This window comes from Chrysemys picta, chromosome 2, assembly GCF_011386835.1.
Source record: "Chrysemys picta bellii isolate R12L10 chromosome 2, ASM1138683v2, whole genome shotgun sequence".
Taxonomy (NCBI): Eukaryota; Metazoa; Chordata; order Testudines; family Emydidae; genus Chrysemys; species Chrysemys picta.
In genome coordinates, this window is record NC_088792.1 from 198,342,152 (window position 1) to 198,363,113 (window position 20,962).

The window sequence follows — 20,962 nt, forward strand, 5'->3', positions numbered from 1 at the left end:
TGTCTCTTCTATCTTATACCATATCAACTACTGTAAATTGGGGTTACAAACAAATATGGGAACAATTGTTTGATGCCACAGATTTACACCAGCTGAGGATCATGGAATTTAAATTGTGCGAGATATCTAGCAGAAATAGTTCACTGCCATTCATTGCCAGATTCATCTCTGATGGAAGCTTATTTACATGACTATACAATAGTAGCAGTCTAGCAAGAGAGAGACTACCACAATATACTCATATATTGGTTTCAGATTCAAAAAGTATGGTCCTCGTGAACTATAAATACCACTGAGTTTTTAGCCGCCTGGACAGTTTTTATTCAAAACTCATTCTAGGCGCAGCTGGGAATGTTGTCTCTAACTATTAAAGGCCAACTCTGAATACTGAGATTGTAGAACAATAGACATTGTTAGCAGGAAACAGGGAGATCTTTCATCCAAAGCCCATTGCAGCTGCTACAGATGCTAGCATAGCTTCCATCTGTGATAGTGATGAATGGTGTACAAGTGAGTTAATGCTGAGATACTGAAACACACAGAGAAGGAATCCTCCAAACAGGGGAGAATTGACTTTACTGAGAGACCAGGTATGGAATTCATTTTTTTACTTTCTTGTCTGTGTTTGTTCCCTCTAAAACAGAGGGCAATCTAAACGTAGTAGATTCTCCCCCCAGCCACTCATTTTAGGCTGTATATTTTCAATGGAGGGAGTTATGATTTTGGAAGAGGCATAGGAAGCAGTACAATTTTATCTGCTCTACGAGTTTAGTAGGGCTAGTTACATCACTATCAGACTGCTGTACACATTATTTAGGGGAGGTGATGATTCAAATAATCTATAGATTTTTATAGAAATTGAGTTTAGAAAGCAATTGGGAGAGAACACTAGAATATGTGATCACCTATTTGGGGCATTTCTGCCATGGATATTGATCAACAAAGGCATAATGCTACAAGGAACTGAGTGCTTTCTATGAGGTGCTATGCATATTTAACTGGTTACAGTGGGAATTGAGGGCACACAGTAGCTCATCGAATCATTCCCCAAGTCTCCATCATTCTCTAGATCTAGTTCTTATGCCCTATGCTCTTCCCCTCACCATTTACCTGCAATTCTGCCACACTGCAGCTTTAATAATGTATTAAGTTCCCTCTTCTTGATGCGTCCTATCCCTGGCATCAATCATGCTTTGAATTCCACCCCAGTAGCCTCCTGGTTTCAAGACCCAGCATTGTTTTATTATTTATTTCTGCCTTACTTTCTTCTAGCTTTTCCTTTCCACCACTCCTTCCCCTCGCTGATTTCATCTCTCTCTAGGGCCACAAGCTGGCTGGCGGTGTTTATTTTAAGAGTGTTTGGGTCTACCAAGTTAACCCATTTCTTGTACTGAGCTATATTAAAATATATTTTTAACTAAATAAGATAAACGAATAGTATAGTGTTTCACACCTGAATACCTGGGCCAAACTTTGTTCACTTTAGTCATCCGGATTAATTCCATTGGCATAGGTAAGGATCCAATTCCTGTTTTCATTATTATCCTTCTGCTTAATTCCCACCCAAAATTATAACCCTTTGTGACAGACTAGTTTCCACTTGACCAATTATGATGTCACAAAGAGGAGTAGGAAATAAAAATAGGGATTAAGCAGCAAGTATAGATGAAATTCTACACAGAGTTCCTGTTTTAATGCCCATCTTCTTAATCACGAAGAACATAGGGAAGAGAAAGCTGGAAATAGTTGACCTACTGTGGCATAGGAATAACATTCTTTCTATGGACCATTGTTCAATGTTTTCCTATGGGCAGTGGCTTTTTTTAGGACTAGAATATGGAATTACCACAAGCACTGAGTAAGGGGCAGCACATAGTTGTAAAAGTCACAGTTTGGTCCCTAGTTAATCCCTCAACCTTCGTCCTTGCTCCAGGGAGATGTAATATGTCAATGCTTTCCCTGATGCAAGTTGCTTCTCCCGCCATGTCTTAGCTATGTTGACCAAAACACCAAGCTGTGGAGTCACTCTGCCTGCCACTCTCTGCCTGTTGCCCCTACCATGCAGATGAGCAAGGAGTTGCCACCTTAAACCGTAACCACCACTGATGCAGCTCTGTCATTGTTCTCAGGCTGCTGACAGGCACCTCCTATCAGACAGGTTCTTAGAAGACCTTAGGGTGCCTCCATCTGCCTAAGTAGGAGCCCCAATGATACAATGTTTATATAATCCTTTTGGATTGATGGGGATGGACCTTTTGGCTCCCATTGTCCTAGTCCCACTCAATTCTCAGATTGTTTAACCCCAACAGGAGCAGAAAGGAACAGCACCAACCACCTAATCAACTTGTCTGGGGGCTTACCCGACTTGTTTTTACTGTCAGTATACCAGAGTCAGTTTCCCTGTATCCAGAGGGGGCTGGGGGCAGCAGTGGCACAAGGAGAGAGAAATGATACTGAGGGCGTTCATGAGGGCAGTTCCCCAAAGGCTTCCAGGAATCCCCTTTGGGAGCTATAGCACTGCCATCTTGTCTCTCCCACCACTGCTCAGCAACTGCTGGGAACTTCATGTTTCTAAATCTTTATTCCACCCTTGACCTGATTGATAGGGCTGGAAGGGGCAGGTCCAGCCTTGCCCACAGCAGTGTATTTAACCCCTTCATCACTGGTGCAGGGTTTATACACCGCACCATAGGCTGTTTATATGCCTCTTTACTCCCTTTTGTTAGGAAAAGCCATGTACTCTTTAGATACCTATTGAAATAGAGGATGTCTCCACTGCACTACTCTGTAGTGTATTCTGACAAGAGGTGAGAGTACATACACTATAGGTACAGATCAGGTGCTAAAAGATGGATACATACAGTAATAATGATTTTCATCTAAGGCGCTCAAAGCACTTTAGAAACAGCTGGCCAAATCCTCTGGTGATGTAAATTAGTCAATGGAGCTGTGCCAGTTTACACCAGCGCAGAATGTAGCCCAATTAATTAAACCTTGAAACACCTCTGTGAAATAAGGGGAAATGGGGCATAGTGGTAAAAAGCACTTTCTAAACTTGTTTCTCAGATTTTAGATTCTTTTTGCATCTTCCAGCTACCCTTTCCACATAAGACATGTCACAGGCACTAAAGAATTCCACTTACTCATCAGCTCTCTTGCGAAAGGTTTTGACCCAATGCTGAAGTGATATATTTATACAAATTACTTGTCTGGGTTGATGTGGTGGAGAGGCAGTTATTGATGAGTCAAACATTCAGCCATTGGATAGTGTTGGACTCTAATGTAAGATTTTAAATAATTTTGTTAGATACTATTTGTGTTTAAATACAGAGTGTAACCATCCAGCTAGACAAACATGGCACAGTCATTTGTATGGTTGTCAGATTTTATTATGCAGTATATCTTCCTGTTCTATTATGCAAGATAGCAAACCATAATAAGTGTGAATTTAAGGAATGAACAGGCCACATGAGGAAATCCCAAATGAAGAAAAAAAATGGAAATTAATGCTCATGATGGTCACTATAAGAACTTCAGAGGGCAAAAATCCTATCAAACCAATAGTGTGGTAGAAATCAGTGAGTTTATTGCAGAGTCAGTCCTCAATGCTACGCTGCAACGTAGATGATCTCTATTATAAGTCCTGTGGCACCTTATAGACTAACAGACTATAGTTAGTCTATAAGGTGCCACAGGACTCTGTCGCTTTTTACAGATTCAGACTAATACGGCTACCCCTCTGACACCTAACTCCATTATAAGTGGTTTTCTTGTTCTATTAGACCACAGAAATGTAAATTCCTTTAAAAATGTTATTGACCTATTGAAACTTCTTTATGACTTCAGCACAGGAGAAAAAAATAAGGCAATTTTGAAGTGTTATATCAATTTGATCATTGTTAAATGTAGTTTTGTTTTGATTTTGCTTAAAAATCCCACAAAAGAACATTTTTTTCTGCTGGTGTAAGTTGGGGACACTCTAAAGAAGTCAAAGGAGCTGTGCCAGTTTAGACCGGAAGCCAATTTGGTCCTAACGTTTACCAGGTTTAGGTTTTTTTTTTTTTTTTGTGCTGCCAGATTCAATATTTAAAAAAAAAAAAAAATAAAAAAAAAAAACCCACCAAACACAAACATGTACTTGTGTTCAGCTATTATTGGTATATAATACTTTCTGGATCTGCTCCCTGCTGTTCTAAGCATTGGACATGCAGACAGGAAGAGAATAGCTGCCGTGAGGAGTTCGTTGACTCTAGAAAGAATATTGCAGCCTAAACCCCAATATTTTTCCCCCTAAAGCAGAATCGAACTAACCCTGTATGTATAAAAAAAGGTGATCACTTACTTCACATAATGAAGTTAGCCCAAGGAAGGGTAAAAATCAGTGTGATCTGTTGGCTAGGAACTGAACTGGGAGTCAAGGGACCTCAGTTCCATTCCTGGTTCTGCTACTGATCTGCTGTGTAATCTAGGAGAAGTCATTTCCTGTTTCCACTCACACGTTTTGTGTGTCTTGCCTATTTATACTGCAAGTTCTTCAGAGCATTGGCCATGTCCTACTGTGTATTTGTACAGTACCTAGCACAATGGGGCCCTGATTTCTGTTGGAGCCAACCGGTGCTACCATAGCACAAAGAATTACTCATCCTATGGACATAAAAATTGCACAGTTGATCCCACCTGAACTTTTAGTAGTCCTATACATTGTTGATGTCAGGCTTAATCCTGCACTCTTATTCAGGCAAAAACATTGACTTAAATTGAGCATTTTTCCTGATTCATGGGTACACAGAACAGCACTTGGTTCATGTGCATCACAACCAGGTTGATGTGACAGACCATAAGTAGTAAGAGCCCATTGCCCTTTCAGTTGACCAGGTCAATGATCCACAAATGAAGAAAGGTTCATGCAAAGTATTGGAATATCTTAGAACTTTCTACTTTAAGAGTGCATGTGGCTAGTCCATTGGGTAAATCTGTGTTTTCAACATTTGGACACAAACATGGTTACTTAGTATACCACAACAGCTGTAAAGCAAATATTGAGGCCTATCAAATATATAACAGATTTGAAAGTGTTAAATATATATTTACCTTATGCTACATACTTATTTATGTATACATAAAGACAAACTATTTTTTTTTCAAATCAGCTCTCACAGTTGCACAACGTATTTTGTTTCTTTTATTAAAATTAAGGATCGTCAACTGTGATAAAACAACATACTTCAGCTGAACTCACTGTTCACATTATCATTGTTTAAAGTATGTTAAAGATGGTTTCAACAAATTAAAGTATGTTCATGTCAAGTTTAAATATTGTTGCTTCTCCACTGATCAGTGGCAGATATCCAATTTCTTCTCCAATAAGAAATAGACTTGCAAGGCTCCAGTGATGTTGGATCTGTGCATATTTTTAGTACAACTTAATTTACAAATATACATCACTTTTGGAAGAGAGGAGGTGTCAGACAGCACACAGCCAATTCTCTTTTTCCAGGCATCTTAGCCCAGCCACTAATGCCCAGTTTGCTGGGAGCAACTCTACCTGGAGAATTGACTCTAGTTCGAGAGATTAAGACAGAGAGTAGAATCATTTGCTCCTTGCCACAGCTTCACAAGAAAAGCTACAATACGACCACTAAAAACAATACATTATTTCTTCCAAGATTAAATCCTGGCTCACATACTAAGAAAAACATGTAATACTATGTGTAACAGCACCATTTGGTGAACCCTGGATATAACAATATATGTTTTTGCTGTAACATTACTTAAGAGTTGCTGTCATCCCTATTGTGACTATTGATTTGCAGTATTATGTCTGTGAAAACTTTTAACATCTAGTCAGATGTCTATATACTACAACCCTATCCGAAAAAATTCATTGAATTTAATAATGTGCTATGTTGCCTCCACGTTGAAGAAAAGGCATTGTTATGCTACAGCTGCTAGAACTCAATTACCATAAGCTTACCATGAAATATAATTTTATTAAGTCTGTATTTCTGCATTAGAAAAGACATCTTTAGTTGCAAGAGGAAGGTTTTAATTGCTTTCCCTCTGCTGACCAGGATCAGCTGATTAGTATTCAGACTAAACCTTAGCCATCTCATTGTTAGGCCCTGGAAAAGTAAGGAAAATGCATCATCCAGATGTCACAATAAGTGGAGGAAGAGCTAAGAGTCATTGGGCCTGATTCACACCAGCTGAGAATCAAGCCTACTCACATTCCAAATTACACAAAGTCTCCCCTATAGTGTTACATGCACATGAAAAGGAAGAGAGGTGATAGAACAACAACCGGCAGGTCTTCAGCGTACATGGCCAGTCACATCAGGCAAATTAAAGAAAACCCTAAATGTATTATTGTTAAAAATCTCATAAATGTGGTTAGCAATGCTACATTCTCAGTACAATCGCAAAAAGAAAGGAACAGAGTCACTGAGGAGCAACCTATCCCATCCTTGTCAGATCTCTCAGATGAGTTGGCAATATCTTGTCATCAGCAGTATCAATAGGCCACTGGCATAGCTATTAAAGTCAATAGGAACATTTGACCTTTGACCAAATTAATGAAGCTTTTAAAACCAAAACCAAACTTGAAACCATGAAACTGATAGATACACAGAAATTTAGAATAATTCACATGAAGATGAAGCTACCCAATGATGGACTGTCTCGTAACGTTTCCCAGAAAGGGAAGGTTGAGACAGGGTGGTAATTAATAAAGTCATTAACATTAAGTATTAGCTTATTTAGCAAGGGCATAACCTCTATTTGTTCTAGAACAGCCTGTATTCTGCCTTCCAGTGGGAGATGTAGAACGATGCAGACCACTTGCCTCTGTTTCCCTTCACCAAGGCACCTTTCACTCAGTTTCCAGTTGCTTTCTCAGTCCAAAGTTCTTTAATTCATATGTAAATAGTATGGCAGGGGAAATATTTAGTTTATATAAATATAATATAGTAGTTTATGTATATATTATTCTCATAGCAAATAAGTTAATAACTTAGTGAAGTTGATAACATAATTTATTAACAACATAGTAAAAGCATCCTGATTGGTTAATAACTTAGACTGGTTGATATTAAAACGTTATGTGATTTAATTATTATATGCTGCAAAGAGCCACAGGAGATGCACTGAAGAGCCATCTGCAGTTGACGAGCCACAGTCTGAGTATCACTGGTCTAGAGTCACTAGGCCATTCACTAGAATTATTAATTCTAGTGGTCTGGACTTTAGAGAAGTGTAGGGAACACTTACTTTTTGCCTCTACCACATCAGTGATCTAGAAAATATAGAAAGTCTCTCTCTGTTTTGCAATCAGTCAGATTTGGAATGAGGTGGGTTTTTGTTTTGTTTTGTTTGTTTTTGCCACCAGTGCAGTAGTCTCCTTCCTTTCCTCTTTATTTGTCAGAGATTATTTGTTTACCAAGGGATAGGGCCATTGTGTCAATGTCTGAAGACAAAAATACATATAATCTATTTCAAAAGTGAGAATTTGGCTCTCATGTCCCTCCAATGTCTCTTCAATATTATCCCTGAATATCAGATGAGGAATTAAAACTAGTGATAGATGTTCTCAAAGCAGTCATTGAAATTTCTGTAAAAGGTGATCTAAGCCGTGTGCTGAAAAACCCAGTCACCATTTCCTTTCAATGATCACAATCAAAAGGGTTTGCCCTTCCTTTGATGAAGGTTCTATTTGAAAATTTGGCTCACTTGTTTAAAAGCTTAAGCATTCAAGCAGTTGATGTACCATAGAATAAGTTAGTGTAGGTACCCAAAGGTATTACAGAAAGTGAACAACAGGTAGGGAAACCCAGAGTGTGTAGGATTGATTGTCAATATAGTTTTATGTGCGTGAAATGCGGTGATCTTTATTAGAATGGCACAAGGAACATCAGGCTGCAGTAAAATAATCTTGATGACATGGCTTGGAAATTGTAGGCCATTTATTTTCTGATTCCCAAGGTTGTTGTGGTAGACTCATGGGGAACTTAAAATTAATTACTCCCATTTCAGATTTAACAAGGATGAAAAAAAAAAGTACTAGAAATAACAAAAATACGCTAAAGGAATATAAATGCAGCAGATAGTTATTATATAGGAGATGCTTCCTTAACACTGTAGAATACAATTCAAATGTTCTGAATCCAATGCATTTGATAACAGAATGAGTGATTCAGACTTTTTCTGTATTTTTTTCATACAAAAGAAAAATAATAAACAATATGCTTAGTTTATTTCATGTTTTGTTACTAAATACCAAATTTGTGAACAGTAAAGATAGCCAAGCTAAACTGGATGGCATAGATGGAACACTCTACTTAGGTGAATACATATTTTTTAACAATGAAGTAATAAAAAAGTTATAGAAATATTTTAAATATAACCTTTTTTAAGGGAAACTTTATGGGCAAGTCTCTCTCTTGCCCATGAACCCTGCTTGAACATTTGCTTTGTGCATGCCATATCCCATATGCAAAGTCAACCAAGAAGAGAATGAACAAGTACCATTTTTGTCTTTGCTGTTGTGTGAACAAAGCCTAAGGTCGTATGCTTTTTAACATGTTTTTTTACTAGTAGCCTGTGCTCTCTAAAAAAGGTTGACTTTTTGTTTTGTTTTGGTTTTTTTTGTTTTGGTTTGGTTTGATTTTTCTGGTCCTCTCAGGTTACTTTTTTGTTATTCCCATTTGCTCTCACTCTTGAAAAAAAGTACTTTGTAGTTGCAAATATTTTATAGTATATTACAATTAGATGCTCACAACAATATTTATCTTGTGAATGAAACCCACCAAAGTATGGAATTTCATTTAAGGTAGAAACTCCTTCCTCAGTTCATCTTCATGTGCTTGTATGTAGCAGAAGTGAGGTAGGTAAAAGAATCTCAATCTGCTGTTGGTCATTTTGAGGGATCCTAACAAAGAATCACTCCAGATCTTCCTTAAGCTTTTGTTCACAGTTACTCAAGATACATTAAGAAGACACAATAATACTAACATAGGCATACTGCTTACAGATTCCCTAGACAATGAAGACCTTCCAGAGGATTTGATAACATTTCTGACTCATTGATGGTGTCCACAGGAGAAGTGTCCTAGGAAACTTTAATATCCATGTGGGCAACACCTCAGACATAGTGAACCAAATGTTCTTGTCCCCTCAATCCACTGATAGATTCCCAACATGTGACTTCATGTGCAACTCACATAGCTGATCAGACTCAAGACTGGATCCTTAGCCTAGGAGCAGACATCAGAAAAGGCAGGAGCAAACCCTTCTCCTGATAGAGCACTCCCTCCTCAAAACTGAGAGCACAACAAAACAAGGAAATAGAAGATTCTGCCTTTTATGGCTCACCCCCATGGAGCCAGATAAAAACTACGCCCAACTGAAGAGCTGAGATGTGGACAATCTAGTCAGATTCTATGAGGTAGCACTGGCAGCTGCTACTGGCACTCTCATGCCTACCTGTATGCTTCACTTCCATCATTTCCACAGAATTCCATAATTACCAGTGCCTGGCAGATCTGAATAAAACACTGTTGGCTGAAGATGAATCCCAGTAAGACGGGGCATAGGGATGATACTGGGGGGAGGGAGGGAGAGGAAAATGTTTTGAAGACCAGAATGCCAACTTCACATCACTCTTTATCAAGAGTCTGTCACTATGTTGTCAAATCACTCTTCACCCTTGGAGTTCTTTTGGACTTCTCACAGTTGCTGGAGTCTCAACTACCTCCAGCTGCGAAAAACATCTTATTCTACTTGAGACTGGCTAAAAGACTGAGACCCATCCTCTCAGATAATCTCTTTGTCACTGTGATCCACACTTTTTAACCACCAAGCTGATTACTGCACCATATTATCCAATGGAATGTGCCCTTTTCAACTTTACAAAAGCCTCAGTCAGTCCAGAATGCAGCATCCTCCCTCCCCAAAAAATTCTAGCAGTTCATAGAATCTCATTCAGGTGATCTGCTCACTACAGTGTGTATCACAGAAAATGTCAGTTTCAAAATTGTGATCCTAATTTTCAGGGTACTCCACAGAACTGGGCATGGGCATTTCAGACAACACATCCCTCTAGGTGACTATAAGCTCTCTCTCTCTCAACAGCCCTGTTCCTCAGGAGTTAAGACATTAACAACCTCAAGGGTGAAGCTTGGGGGAGTGGGAGACATGGCTTTCTCATCCACTGGAGATTATGATGACATGAATTAGAATTAAGAGGAAGAGGAGAATAAAGCAATGGAGACAAGATGGAAGAGAGAAGGAGGAAATAAAACTTTAAAAAAAAGGCAGAAAAAATTAGAACCAAAAATTAGTCTGACTGCCTCAGGGCAAGTGAGAAGGAAAATCAGACCATAGGCTAATTGCAAATTTTTGGCTTCCAATTCTTTAGGAAGTGCTCAAATTTTACAGTGATTGGGGCCATTTCAAAAATGCATGTGGGAGACAGAGAGAGAGAGAGATTTGAGTTTAGAATCAAATCCATATTTTATATTAAACTAATAGAATCCGATTCAGTGTTTCAAAAGTACTTATAGTTATAATCTGCAAACAATTATTTTTATGAAGACAGGATGACCAGATAAGAGAGAGATGTTTTTAGTCATAGAACAATGAAATGTTACTTACAGGACTTTAAACGAAAGTAAATTAAATATGATCAATTTAACAAATAGAGGGAGACATTTTCCTCGCTCAAAACTTTCCCCGACAATTGAAATGGATTTCAGTTCACATTATGGTAAAAACAAAATGCATTAACAATCTGCTGTGTTTTATATTTAGTGTCATTGTGTTCATTCATTGTCAGTTTTCCTTTACACTGTGTTGTAGAGAAAATCTTGAAATGTCCCTATATAACAGCTATATGTCTCTAGATACATATTTATGTCATGTAAGTGAAAGAAATACAAAACAACCAACTGCCATAGATAATACTCCTATGTTTTTTGGATCATAATTTAGTTAAGCAAAAAGGCAGATTTTGTTTATAAGTTTGCTTTGACATTTGAGTTCAGTTATCACCATGGTAGAATTACTAACCTATTAGGTCATTTACATTTACATCATCTAAATGGGTATCTGAGTAATACAACGTTCAAAGGGTAATTGAGAACAGAATAGTGATTGTATCCCATCAAACCAGGCTTTATGATCAAGTAAATAATACTTGGAATGTATCAATAGGCCATGCAGATAGAATGTCTGATTGGCTGATATTTAGACTAGGAATTTGGATTGAAATGTGACAAGAACACTGAAGAAAAGAAAATGAAAAATATATATATATAAAGATTTCTTTCAAAAAGAATTGACTTTATTGCTAAATTTACCCAAATCAGGCTAGTTTGAGTCTGAAAAGATATTCTCTGTGAAACTGATTGAAGACTGAAGTCTACGGATCTGACAATTCAGGTGTGGTAGAGCATCGACATCTAGCACAGCAATTATCTGCATATCTTCCACTTACAAATATTGTATTTATTTATTCAGATTCAGTCTTATATCAAATCCACTGCTCTGGGCTCCCCTGCCATGCAGATAAAAAATATCAAAGATAGAAAGTAAAACTTGACCAAAGCAGAAGCACTTCTTTCTCCCATACTACTGAACATGATTTGATCCAGTCATATGACTAATATAGTTTAAAACAACACAAACTTTCCAACAAGATACAAATTCCACTCTCAGTTGCCTCAGTCCTTTGCCGATGACCATTCAAACAGCCGGTCTTAGCAATGTGCCTGAAAAGTCAACAAATTGGGTCTATTTCTGACTTTGTGAGAGGTAGGAGGCCATTACAGAGAATGTTCTGTCAGCAGCTCTCTCACATTTGTAGTGAAGAAGAAGCTCAAAAGTCTCTGCTCCTTGAATACCCAACTCAAGTTCACAAGTTTCACATTGTCACAATATACCACAGCAGGCCGTGTAATACCGTCACATACTTAACGTTTCCTGTTCCTTTGGATTTCCAAAGAGCTTTCTATGGTTTATTAGCTACCTATTCGTATGAAAATGGCTCAGCCGGTCCAATCTGTAAAATATGCATTCATTTAATGTGGATCCAGGCATTGGAGGTAGGTGGAATCTGTTACATACTAAGCTAGGCTTTGTTATTGGAATATTGCAGAGAGCAGAATGTGTGTTAGCAAATTATTTTTATTCACAACACCAACTTTAATCTCTGTCTCATGAGTTATAAAATACCAGATGATCAAATAAGAAAGAAGAGTCACAGACAGGGTTGGATAAGATGCTGCTGGAGTTCTAATGTCCTCACTTTCAATATAGCTGGGAAGTTTCCTAAGAATTATAAATCCATGTTCATTTTGTAAATGAAATAGGTCATGAAGTAAACCTAAGAGTAGAACTGTAGTTAATTTTTTTTAGCTACACAAAACAGAGAAGCCTTTGGAAGAAGAAACAAAAGTAGTCTGCTGTTCAGGTGATTCAAGATGATTTAAATAAGTGTTAACAGAAGACTTTACTGAGAACTCCTACCAGAGCTGCACCATTTTGTAGGGTTGGACTTGTTAAGGAGAGGGTGAAAAACCTTTTAATTAAATTATGCATATATCTCTGTAGTGCTTGCATTAGGCCAATATCATAAAGAGAAAGAGGACTTGAAGATTCTGGCCCCGATCCAGCAAAGCACTCTTGCATGAGTTTAACTTTAAGCACATAGATAGTGCCATCGACTTCAATGGGATTATGTATGTGTTTAAAGGTAAATTCATGCTAAAATACCTTGTTGGATCAGGGCCAGACGACTGAACACTTAGTAAGTTCATGCATGTGCTGAGAGGGAAGTTTTTCTCCCACTGTTCTAGACAGACAGAATAAAGAGCATTCCGTTTCTTTTCAGGAAGCTCTGATATCCTGATCAAATAGGTTAAGATGCTCAGCTAAATGACCATTAAAATGTTGGGATGCCTACTCAAAATAAGCCTGTGACATTTTCCCATCCTTTTACACAGTGGCCATGCTGAGCTGGTACAACTGGCACTGAAATATTTAGTAAATCTATGACAGACTAGTGAGACAGGCTGACAGTGTTTCCTGCCTTTGCCAAGTGTCCCTCTTGATTGTAGCTTTGGCCTCTGTGAACAACTCCTTTAACTTAAAGGGCCAAGAAGCCCACAGGGTTAAGTGAGCATGAAAACTCTCAAATGAACTACAAATGGCAACCAGACAATTCAGCCTATATAAGTGGATCGGACTAATATATATTTGTTCTTCTGGAACTCTGACCCTCACTGAAATCAACACTAAAACTCACAGTAATTAAAAATGACAGTAGGCTCAGTAAGAGGACCATATTTTCAAAAGCAAACTCCCAGAGTTTTATTGGCAACATGTTTAAAGGTTATAAGATACTGAAGCACTCAACATTCTGGTCGGCTCCAATTGGGATGGAAAAGCTGCATCTGGATCAGTGGAGAAGAAATGAAGAAAGGCTGAGCTGTGTTCCTTTCCCCCATGGCCATCAAAGAGGGAAGACAAGGAGAGACAGAGAGAGCACAAGTGCCCACTCCCTCTATTCACACCCCTCAAGCACCTCAAGAGGACAGAGTGGAAGTCTTGCACAAGTTTTTGCATTAGCTAGACTAGTTTGCCAACACCATAAACCTCATTTAAAACCTGACAAGCTTCATCCTCAAACTATGATTAGAGTAAAATGCACACTCAGTACATAGTGACAGTGAAGTGAGGCTGTACAAAGTACTTTGTATCAGGATACTAATATGACTTGCACAGACATTTTGTCATTATTGAACTTTTTATATCTTGACTGATGAAATATTAGCCAGGACACTTTAGGCATCCTGCAAATAAATATTTTTGGAACATCAGATGAAAGACCCATGAGTCTCCCAGTAAAACTGGGACATATGTTTTCTTTAAGGCTCAAACTCTCATTTAAATATAATAACAATCCATAGAATAAGGTACCATCTTTTATAGGAAATAAAGACACCAATGCACTTTTCAGCTAATAGGTATCACTGAAGCAATGGGCAACAGTGGCAAAAATCTTCTACAGAGCACCCTACAGAAAGATCAAACTAAACTGATAAATTCCAGCAGAGGTTAGTGAACATAAGAATTTTTGAAGTATAAAATGCTCATTCAGCTCAGCATGCATATTTTTTTATGGTTTACCTTATTCCTGTGGTTCAACTTCTCACCTTTTCATCATATCCATCAGTCACTTCCTTGTTTAGAAATAATTCTATGCTAGGAGTCTCTTGAAATCATTTATACTCTTTCCTTTATTTACATATACTTGTATCTTACTCTATGGATTTATTACCCTTTGTATGAACCAGTTCTGCTCCAGTTCTCTATTTGTTTCTAGTGTATAAAATTAGAAGATGTTCCCTACTTGCTGAATCTTTCACCAATGCATATCAGTTTTATCAGTACCATTCATAGATTTGAATCCATCTCTTGGGACCTGAAGACATGTCTTTAGCCATGCTGACAGAGCTCATATGTTCTCTTCTAAAAATTCATAACATAGGAATATTTCAAAGCAGGAAAATGTTTTTTTTCCCCATCTGTATCCACATCGGCCCATATTTCACACTATTAAATACGTTTCTAAACCCATACACAGATTAATGATAAACCCAAATCATGTTCTACTTGAGCTTGATATATAGGCCTTGGCTACACTTGCAGCTGTACAGCGCTGTGAGGTAAACCTGTCTTCGTACAGCTGAGTAGGGAAAAGCGCTGCAGTCTGTCCACACTGACAGCTGCCAGCGCAGTGGTGTGGCCACAATTGCAATATTTGCAGCTGTGTTGGGAGCAGTGCATTATAAATTAAATAAACGGAGATATCCTATCTCCTAGAACTGGAAGGGACCTTGAAAGGTCATCGAGTCCAGCCCCCTGCCTTCACTAGCAGGACCAAGTACTGATTTTGCCCTTGATCCCTAAGTGGCCCCCTCAAGGATTGAACTCACAACCCTGGGTTTAGCAGGCCAATGCTCAAACCACTGAGCTATATCCTTCCCCCAGCTATCCCAGCATTCATGTGGCTGCAATGTGCTTTTCAAAACGGGGGAGGGGGGGGGGGAGGAGGTGGATTGTGACAGGGAGTGTGGTGGGAGAGAGTGTGCTTTTTGGAGCATGTTAGCTCTCTATTTTGCAAGTTCCGAACTCCCGGCCCCCTGCTCATTCATTTACTCACTCAAAGCAAGCTGCAAACTGTTTGCTTTTCTCTGTGGTACGAGCTTTGAAACCAGCACTTCTGCATTTCTGCAGCCGGTCACAACAATGGAGAGAACTGGCCTCTTGACAAGCTGATTAGTACAGCATTGCAAGCGTTTACACTCACACCCGTGAGTCGTAGCCACTCCGCTGCAACTGTTATTCCTCTCGGAGATGTGGAGTACCTGCAGTGGTGTACCCAGGGAGATACAGCGCTGTACCTAGGCCTTGGCTACACTGGCAATTCACAGCGTTGCACTTGCTGCGCTCAGGGGTGTGAAAAAACACCCCCCCTGAGCGCAGCGAGTGTAGCGCTGTAAAGCGCCAATGTAATCAGCGCCTGCAGCGCTGCACGCTCTCTCGCAGCGCTGCAAGCTATTCCCCTCGGAGAGGTGGAGTACTTGCAGCGCTGTGAGAGAGCCACAGCAGTGCTGTGAATCCACGAGTGTAGCCAAGGCCCTAGGGAGATACAGCGCTGTAAGTGCCCTGCCAGTGTGGACGGGGAGTGAGTTACAGCACTGGGGGAGGCTATACAGCGCTGTAACTTGCAAGTGTAGCCGAGGCGGAAGAGGTATTGATATAACCTCAAAAACACATAGGTCTAGATTTTCTGCTCCTACTGTCTGCAGACTTTCAACTGGGTGCAACAGAGAGGGGTGATAACCAGTACAACAGTTACAGTTTCCATGGCTGGTTCTATGCCAACAGTGGTCTCTTTGGACTTTGAGCAGCCTGGACACTGCCCTAAGCTTTGCCAGTTGGTAGTAGTCACCAGCAGCATACTTTGGTTACACCTCCTTTATGCTAACCGCACTGGGGGTGCAATTAAGGGTGGTGGTGGTGCTGGTTACATGCATGCTGACTGAGCACTGCAGTGTGTAAAGGGAATCCCCATTTAGGGAGATGAAATGAGTTTCTGTTCTCCATGCACCACCCTAGTGGTAAAAGAGAGAGGAGAGTGCAAGAGACTATCCCCATATACTGTATATTAAAATATGATTATAGCTGTATTTCAAAGTAATTTTGTTTCCAAATAAGACACTGCTCCTGTAAACACTTACACAGGTTTAATTTTTTGACCATGAGCAGTCTTATTTTAATCAGACATATGCACAAGTGTTTGCAGGATTGGGACCTAACTAGCGTGTTTCTTAAACTATCAAAGAAATGCAGGGTTGGGTTTATTTTGAAAATTGATTTCATTTTATTCAGTTGATTGATCACAATGGGCTGAGTAGGCTTTACTTGTTGGAAAGATTTTTATGTGTAGGACTTTGGTTTGTATTTGACTCAGGTAGGCACGGTCTGAAACTTGCTTAAATCTGGTAGCTCTTTAGTAGGATATAAAAAAATTAGATGGTGGTGACAGTACATTTCCTGGGAGACAAGGTTCTCATCAACAAAGCCACCTTCAAAACAAGCGCACTTTGGCCTCTTCATCAAAGAGACCAAGGATTAAATGGGCTTAGAATAAGAACTATTCTCTCTCTCTTTTTCCTAGAGATGGATAGAGGTCAGGTTTGAGGCATACTGGTGAAGTGCTCCAGTGACAGTTTGGCTGTTGTAACAGTCCTTTGAGGCCCACTGCAGCTGGTAGAATTTAACACAGCCTTGAGGTTTGTCCCTGGGCCAGCTCTAGGATCAGAGAGACATCTTTGTTCCATCTCTTCAATTGCACAAAGCAGACCTCAGGTGCAACCACTGGCTTGTCTTCACTGTAATGTGAGCTTGTGTTATCTACACTCAGGTTAACTCTTTGTGAGTTAGCCTAGCTCAAGAGCGATTTGTCAAACAACCAGGGCCGGCTCCAGGTACCAGCCCAGCAAGCAAGTGCTTGGGGCAGCCAATGGAGAGGAGCAGCACGTCCGGCTCTTCGGCGGCAATTCGGCAGCGGATCCCTCAGTCCTTCTCGGAGTGAAGGACCAGCTGCCAAATTGCCGCCAAAAACTGAAGCAGTGGCAGTAGAGCAGACTGCGGCTTTTTTTTTTTCCTTTTTCTTTCTTTCTTTTATGCTTGAGGCGGCAAAAACCCCGGAGCCAGCCCTGCAAACAACTAGGGTTGCCAATCTTCCAGGATTGTCCTGGAGTCTCCAGGAATTAAAGATTAATCTGTAATTGAAGATAATGTCATGTGATGAAACCTCCAGGAATTCATCCAACCAAAGTTGGCAACTCTACAAACAACACTCAAGATGCACAGAGTAGCTGAGTCCCCACAGTATTACTAGTTGCAGCATCAGCAGCACTCATGTGTTAATGCACACCTCCTAATAAGCTGGCTAGCTCAAGTAACTCAAGCTACAGATATGCATGTGTGGATAGGTGTTGGGCTGGGGGCAACACTTGAGTTATACCTAGAGCTAAAAATGTGAAGACAAGACCTAAGAATGGATCCCTGAGTGTTTTTGAGAGTCTAGAGAGATGCAGACAAAATAAAACTGTGACAGGTGTGAAAACTACGTCCCATTTTAAAAGAAACTGAAAGGTTTTACCTCTCATTAGTTGTTTTATTACAGAAAAGGAGCTTTTTTTTTTTTTTTTGCCACAGGCTCCTAACTCAGACTCTTGTCTTTCTCGGTTTGGTATTGGTGTTAGCAATGCTGTAAGCTCAATGGAACAACTAAGATAAAAAGTTTTATAGAAAACTAAAGGGCATCAATAGTTCATCTTTATTTTGGGGATACAGTGCAGTCTGCATTCATAGTTTTGGATTCAGAGATTAAATGTGAGAAAGACTTGGGCCTTCCCTTTCTGGTATGTATGGACTTTAAAAGCATAGGAACCAATATTTCAGAACCCATCAGTTCTCTAACTAGTCTGTTATGCAGGAGTAACCTATACAGGGAGCAGGAAAGAAAGGGCAAAAAGAGCCAGTGATATATGTTGACAGGTTTCAGCGTGGTAGCCGTGTTAGTCTGTATCAGCAAAAAGAATGAGGAGTACTTGTGGCACCTTAGAGACTAACAAATTTATTTAAGCATAAGCTTTCGTGGGCTAAAACCCACTTCATCGGATGCATGCAGTGGAAAATACAGTAGGAAGATATATATATATACACAGAGAACATGAAAAAATGGGTGTTGCCATACCAACTATAACGAGTGTAATCAGTTAAGGTGGGCTATTGTCACCTTCAGCCCCCCCAACTAAAACCTCTCCAGTGCATCATCAAGGATCTACAACCTATCCTGAAGGACGATCCCTCACTCTCACAGACCTTGGGAGACAGGCCAGTCCTCACTTACAGACAGCCCCCCAACCTGAAGCAAATACTCACCAGCAACCATACACCACACAACAAAAACACTAACCGAGGAACCTATCCTTGCAACAAAGCCCATTGCCATCTCTGTCCACATATCTATTCAGGGGACACCATCATAGGACCTAATCACATCAGCCACACTATCAGAGGCTCGTTCACCTGCACATCTACCAATGTGATATATACCATCATGTGCCAGCAATGCCCCTCTGCCATGTACATTGGCCAAACCGGACAGTCTCTATGCAAAAGAATAAATGGACACAGATCAATGTCAGGAATTATATCATTCAAAAACCAGTCAGAGAACACTTCAATCTCCCTGGTCACTCAATTACAGACCTAAAAGTAGCAATACTACAACAAAAAAACTTCAGAAACAGACTCCAATGAGAAACTGCTGAATTGGAATTAATTTGCAAACTAGACACCATTAAATTAGGCTTGAATAAAGGCTGGATGGGTCATTACACAAAGTAGAACTATTCCCCCTACTGTTACTCACACCTTCTTGTCAATTGTTGGAAATGGGCCATCCCGATTATCACTACAAAAGTTTTTTTTCTCCTGCTGACAATAGCCCACCTTAACTGATTACACTTGTTATAGTTGGTATGGCAACACACATTTTTGTCATGTTCTCTGTGTACATATATGTATCTTCCTACTGTATTTTCCACTGCATGCATCCGATGAAGTGGGTTTTAGCCCACAAAAGCTTATGCTTAAATAAATGTGTTAGTCTCTAAGGTGCCACAAGTACTCCTCGTTCTTTTTAGTAATGTATGTGACATCCAAAAAGAGTTGAGCAGCTCTCAAGGATGGGGCGGAGTCTCTGACTCTACCCCTCAGAAAGGGAAACACCAAGCGTGGGGCTGTACCACCTATGTATTTTATCGCCATATCAGGGAGCTTCCCTTCCTACACTTTCATGCTGTGGCTGTGGATGCTGCTGTGGCTGCAGGACCTAGCTGGGCAACAGGGATCCTAAAGCTCCTCACCATTTACAAGCTTTGTAGTGTGCCTGGAAGGTCAGGGGCAGAGAATTTCCAAGGGGAGAGGTTGCTGTGGAGAATGTTCTGCCAGCAGCCAAGTCAACATGCTTGTGTTGAGAAATGAACTCTGCAAACAAAATGCTATGCACCTGGGAGTCTGGACACCACGCGAGTGTAGGATTTTAGTGGAATTACACTGGCACAGTGCAATGCAATTATGAATCAGGTCTGCTACTCACAAAATGAGAAGTGACTTATCTAATAAACTTACATTTTCTCATATTATTCTCTATCCCAGTAGAAATGTTATGTGCTTTTTTTGACCACTTCTGTGCAGTAAGCAGATGTACACACTGATGCATGGCTCTTTTTTCTACCAGGTTAGAAACTAAAGGTATGTCTCCACAGCAGCTGGGATTGTGTTTTACAGACTGGGTAGACAGAGATGCGCTAGCTCTGTTTGAGGTAGCATGCAAAAAATGGCAGGGTGGCCATAGAACCCTGGGCAGCAGCTCAGGGTATCCATCTGAGTACATAGCTAGGGGGTCAGGCAGATTTGCACTTAGTGGCCAGCCCAAGCTGCTGCCTGTGCTATCACAGCCACACTGCTATTCTTAGTGCACTAGCTTGAGCAGACCTAGTGCATGTCTGTCTACCAGTGCTGGGAAGCACACTACCAGCTGCTGTGGAGACATATCATAATTCGTAGACTATCCATTTGTAGGAGTAGCTTATTTCCCTCCCTTTCCTAGGTATAATACTTTGCACCTGATGACAATGAATATCATCTGCTATCATGTTTCTTAGATACCTGTTTTAGACAGGTACTTTAGCAGTACCATACAGTTACCCTTGTGTGGACATTCTGAATATTTTTCTGTTATCGGAAGACATTGCATTTTACTCTTCACCCTGTTCTGTGTTCCCTCTCTCTTCCTCTTACCTCTATATGTGACAACCTTCTGACATTCTAATGACCTCCCTCTGTTTGAACGTCCCCAGATAGCATCCCAGAACATCATGACCTTCATCCTTCCCATTGTTTTTGTCCTTGACAGGCTCATAGAACTCTTCCAACTTTCATCTTCACCCTGTAGTACCAACGGACTCTTTTCCATTCTCTTTGTTCTTATTAATATACTTGCTAGGCAGAGCAACTGTAGCTGCCTCTTGGATTTTCCATGTTAGAAGTTTCCTACTGTGCATTGTGTGTCAGAGCACTACCTTTACATTGTTTAGCACTTTGGGCCCAGTAGCAAGTCTTTATAGATGTTGAATCATGCAATTTTACCAACAAAGATAGGTGGCTCTGGGAGATGCTAGCATTATATAATCTGACTCTAAAAAGGTTGAGTTCTGATTGGGAACATAACTGAGTTTCAGACTGGTTCTTAGTAAAAGCCGATTTTTTTGCTCAGTCCTCAGTAAAGCCATAGATTTTATGCTGTGAAGGCATAGTAACACAC

At 40.0% G+C, this 20,962-nt stretch overlaps 1 protein-coding gene across 6 annotated transcripts in view; it reads left to right on the forward strand.

The window, feature by feature from the left end:
• Positions 1-314: 314 nt before the first annotated feature.
• CDH19 (cadherin 19) overlaps positions 315-20,962 on the forward strand; it is a 168,125-nt gene continuing 147,477 nt past the window's right edge. For 2 of the 6 annotated variants that reach the window (XM_065585196.1, XM_065585195.1), the window contains exon 1: positions 420-590. The gene's annotated coding sequence lies outside the window, so the exon portion shown is untranslated. Of the gene's footprint in view, positions 591-20,962 lie in introns of all 6 variants that reach the window. The other 4 variants (XM_065585194.1, XM_065585199.1, XM_065585193.1 and 1 more) reach the window with 4 other exon arrangements.